Below are 5,095 nucleotides of genomic sequence, written 5' to 3'. Positions count from 1 at the left end.
GGGGGGAAGGGGGGGGGGGCAAGAGAGATGAATCTGCCAAATCGTGAAGACAATAATACTACCGACGTGAAAGCGAGAGGCTGACTGCGGCGGTAGAGAGGCTCATCTGCAGAGCATCTAATCGACCATCTGATTTCGGAGACACGCAGGCGGCGCAGAAGGCGGCGGAGGCCTCCAACAATCACCCGCTTCAAAAGATGAACGCCATAAAAAAAGAAGAGATAAATGGCACAATTGCTTTACTTTATCTAACAGTGAATATAAAATATTGTATGCTCGGCGAAAGATGTATGATTTCAAGAACGGCATGCCAGGAGGACTGCTCCTGCAGGGAGTTGTTGAAAAATGTTACAAAGTCGTCACAAAGCTGTCACAAAGCTGTCACAAAGCTGTCACTAAGATGTCTCAAAGTTGTCACAAATTTATCACAATTCCCTTCGTCCTTACATTTAATGTGGAAGAATTCCTTTAATTCACTATCATTCTTCACTAGCTACTCACATGCGCATCAAACTTTTTTATGAGTTGGTTTCTTTCAAACGGTGGTGTACGAGTGGCCTTGTGCTGGGCGGGGCTCACGGCGGCAAATCGCGATAGTGAACGAGGGAAAGGGAAATATCATATTGCACACCGAAAGTAGCGCCGCGGAGGTGCACTTCCTATAATAGTGACCTCACAAAGCCGCCAGTGAAAGCACGACGCCAGCCTGGGGCGGTGCGCTTATTCATACTGTCTCTCTCGCACCCACACAAACGCACGGACTCCATCTCTCTCTCTCACACACATGCACGCGCTGGCAAGGCCAGGCCCGCCTCATTCTCATTTGCACAACATCCACCTCCACCGGAGCGATGCACATGCACTCTCGGTGCATCCAAGAAGTGCAGCCAAGGGCGGATCCAGATGAGAGGGAGAGAGAGAAAGGGGGGGGAAGGGGGCGTGCACTGCACAGCTACGAAAGTAAAACAACACGCTATAACGCTAATGAAAAAGAAACCTCACCATAGTTGACAAGATGAAGAGAAAATAGCCATCGAGCAGAAAAGTGTTGATCCTGATGCATTATTCGGCTCCCAAGCTGCTAAATTTAGCCGCACTTCGCACTTTGGCTGTCCTGCTACTAGCAGCACTTCATCTGCATGCATCCCAGCGCGAAGAAACAACAACGCCACGCAGAACGCATTTCCAGAAATTTCACACAAAATTTCGCATTTTTTTGCAATAAAACAAAAAACTTGTCATCACGAAAACTTGTCCTGAAACACTCCAAAAAAGTTCTTTCCACAAGTAATAGGAAACAGTCGCGTTATATGGAAAAATAAGTTGGTACCGAGAGAAACACAAGCAAAACATGAATGAAAAATTCTTGAAAGAAGGCAAAACAAAAGTAATTTTAATTTTGAGGTGGCCAACGGCAAATTCTTTGATTCCTTGATTCAAGAATTTGATTTGATGAAATAAAAGGCTTTGTTAAACCAACCGAGTCAAAGTTTGAAGTAGTTACAGTTTTAAATATAACGCAATTCTAATAGAGCACTGTGTATAGGGGGTGCGGGTGCAGTAAAACGTCTTATACTGACCCAGGTCATTGAGTCGCTCGAGATGTTACATTACTATGCGCCCAGTCTCTCTCTCTCTCTGTCTCTCTCTCTCTCTCTCTCTCTCTCTCTCTCTCTCTCTCTCTCTCTCTCTCTGACACCCGAGGGGCTCAACAGGTGCCGCTGCCCCGCCGAGGGCTACACGAAGCGCACGCGACAGGAAAAAAGTTAATCTCATTGCGGAAAGTTGTTTCGTCGTCGCACAACCGAATAAGAAAGGAGAAATAAAAAGGGTACATGCAAACAGACATAGACGCAGCAGCACGTCCCGTTTTCGCCCGCCAGTCGGTACATATAAAGAGACTTTCTTTTATTGCGCGACAGGTGGTTTGCGCAGTGGCCACGTGTTTTCTCCGGGCGATGATGCGCCGTCCTGCAAGTCCCTCCTCCTTGTGCGGTCCCAAGACGTACGGTACGGTCAGGGCGAACAAAGCTAAGCAAAGAACTCTAGAATAAACAGCAAAAAAAGCTGTCATTTAGATAAAAATGCTATTGTTTTGGGTCACCTGTCCTAGCCAGTAGCGAGTGGGTTCAAGTGAAATCCGAGGGGGAAAGGACCCCTAGTTATCTCGTGTGCAACGAATTACCTCAAGAGTCCTCTGGATCACCCCCGGATCACCCCCAGATCACCCCCGGATCACCCGCGGATCATCCTTGGATGAACACGCGCCGTGGTCGCACTCGGTCACACACTGCCGCCGCCCGCACCTTGCAGATGGGACGGCGACGCACGCACCTCGGGGCTCATCTCGTGGGAGTGCGAGTATTGTTGTGTGACGCAAGCGAGTACCCGCGTTCTAAGCACCCATTGTTGTCGTCATTATCATTTCAAACGAGCGATGCACACAACACGTCCTATTCACGCCTACACAGTCCGCGACCTCTCGCATATGAGGTTATGCCGTAAACCGAGCGGGCGTTTAAAAAAAACGACAACTTCCTGACCCTGACCCATACAATTTTTCACATTTATTTTTCAGTCGATTTGCAATCAAAAATGAAACACTTACATCACATGAGTAGGTACGAGTACACGGTAAGTACGGAGTAGTAATACATTAAATACAAAAGAAGCTGTACTCATTAAACTTATGAGCCCAGATTGGTACAACTGGGAGTACACAGTACACTTTGGTTGTACACATGAGTACGAGAGTAAACCAACCCCTAGACCAAACCCCCCCCCCCCCTAAAAAAACAAAACAATTGAAATACATTTGTTGTTCGTGCTGCTGTCTAACAGAGCATCTCCCCCTCCTCCCTCCTCTGCCATGAACGGGTACTGAGCACCACCTCCGCCACGCGCAGCGCACTGAAATACCAAACTGCTGCTGGGCACGGTAATTTGTCATGATCATCCGTACAGCGTGGATGCTGCCGCTCCCCGCCCCGCCCCGCCCCGCCGCGACGCCTCACCGCAATAACAAGAGGTTCGATAATGAGCTGTCTCGAGGTCGCCACCCTCCCGTTGCCGTCAAAAACAACTTCACCTACCCTTCGGCGCCACGGGGGAGAAGTAAATGCCCGAAAAAAAAGTACAAATCTAAAGGGGGAAAACAAATTTTGAATATTTTTGACGAAGAGAGCAATACGTCCTAGCTTCTTCTCAGCACAGGTACCAAGTCAAACATCGTGTATTTGAAGCGAGCTGTGTGTGTGTGTTGTGTGCGCGCACGCGTGTTTGAAGTAGGGAGTGCGAGCGAGAGGGAGAATCTCTGTTTGTCTGCTGCGTCATTGCCCATACAGCAAATCGACATGGCCCCCATGACCCCCCCGAGCACACGCGGCCGCCGCCGCTGGCCCTCCTGTCATGAGGTTCAGCCAGCAGCAGCAGCAGCGGCGGCGGCAGTGTAAAGTCTGCACAAAATGGCCTGCAGGTGGTTCAGCAAGCGACCACCACGAGCCGTAAATAGAACGTAAATGGTGACGCGCAACTGATAGCGCGGCTGTGCGATGGGTATTTTTTTTCCACGAAATGCCCAGACCACTACTGCTGCACGTCGCCGGTTCCGGCAGCGGACAGCTCCCGGCCTCCGGGCTCGTCTATCGTCCAGCCTCCAGGGGGGCAACCCACCGCACTGCTAATAAAGAAACGATGTTCGAACGACATCGAAACGACTTTAAGTTTCACCTTTTCGACGTAGTTCTGATGTCTATTTTTCATCCCAAGTTTGAGGAATGGAGGGGAGCTTACAAACGGCTTACGCAGATTACATTTCCTCGTACAGGGCAGCTAATGGGGGAAGACTGATCTCACAAATCCACTCATTAAAGACTGAAGAATATCTCCAGACACCCCAGACTCCCGCACAATCCCCTCTTTTCCCTCCGATGCCCGCTAGCGACAATCCTGACCCTTCTACCTAGGGGCCCTTGCCCGCTAGCGACATACGCCCGTTTCTTGGGGAGACTATACCACCTCCCTTCTGCCCCATCGTACAAAATGTTAAACCGACAACTGCATCGTTTTCTCTCACGCAGCTCCATAAAGAGGGCTGAACCACACTACACGTCCAAGCCTTTTAAACTTGCTTAATTCTGTGCAGGACTTCTGCCTAGAAAGGTACAGGTTATTTTTACAGAAAAATGTGCTGTTTTTGCTGTGCGCCGAGTAGAGTTTTAGCGAATGCATACGTTGCCACTGGATGACTGCCAGGGGCTGGGCCCTTCTTATAGGGTATGTTGTGTGTGCGCGCTTGTGTGTGTGTATGTGTGTGAGTGCCGTGTGCGTGTGGGGAGTGTATGAGCGGGTGCGCAGAGAGGCACGCCGAAGAGAAATCCAGGAAACGGGCGTAAGTCGAAGAATGGGATGAGGAGGGAAGGTAACTAGGTAATTGATACGGACCAGCACTTGGGAAAAAATATGTGTGGCCTCATTCAGTGCAATATTCAACTACTGGTATGCGACTTTTTTTTTAAATGTGTCCTATTTAAGCGTACACTTTATAATCCCTTAACTAGGAAATAATTACACAACATTGCTGGAAACATTTCCAAATATTAGGCGAGCAAATGGTTCGAAGTGTAAGCCACTCACCTGGCTGGGACGGTCTGGTGTATCCACTACGTTTGATAATCCACACAATGGAGGGCTTTCGCTAATGCACTGTCGGGCACAAACACGCACACACACACACACACACGGAGTTACTGATGAACTACACTGCAAACCTCCCTTTCGCCCACACACACATACGCGCGCGCACGCACACACGCACACGCTGACCGGCTGCGGCGCCGCGCGCACTGGTGCGAGAGACAGAGAGAGATAGAGAGAGACGAGCGCGGAGCAAGGAGTATGCGGACCAGAGCGGCAGGCCGGCTGTGCAGTTAGTGACTGGAAACAGCACCGGCCATCCCGGGCCCGGTAGGGGCCGCGCCGCCGGCGAGCCCATCCCGACGGCCAGGGCGGCCGGCGGGCGCAGGCGGCAGCGGCAGCGGCGGCGCGGCGGGGCGGGGCGCGGCGGGCAGGTACCGCAGCGATATGCCCCTACCAC

General features: G+C 50.7%; 1 protein-coding gene across 2 annotated transcripts in view; it reads right to left on the bottom strand.

The window, feature by feature from the left end:
- The window catches only part of LOC113213926 (scavenger receptor class B member 1), a 205,062-nt gene that overhangs the window by 95,635 nt on the left and 104,332 nt on the right, over window positions 1–5,095 (bottom strand). Inside the window, exon 1 of one of the 2 annotated variants that reach the window (XM_052265242.1) lies at window positions 4,636–4,941. The exons of the other annotated variant lie outside the window; for it this stretch is intronic. The gene's annotated coding sequence lies outside the window, so the exon portion shown is untranslated. Of the gene's footprint in view, window positions 1–4,635; window positions 4,942–5,095 lie in introns of those variants that run through there. 2 annotated transcript variants of the gene reach the window in all.

Source organism: Frankliniella occidentalis, unplaced genomic scaffold, assembly GCF_000697945.3.
Source record: "Frankliniella occidentalis isolate FOCC.00 unplaced genomic scaffold, Focc_3.1 Scaffold25, whole genome shotgun sequence".
Classification (NCBI taxonomy): domain Eukaryota; kingdom Metazoa; phylum Arthropoda; class Insecta; order Thysanoptera; family Thripidae; genus Frankliniella; species Frankliniella occidentalis.
This window is presented reverse-complemented; position numbering and strand designations above follow the sequence as displayed.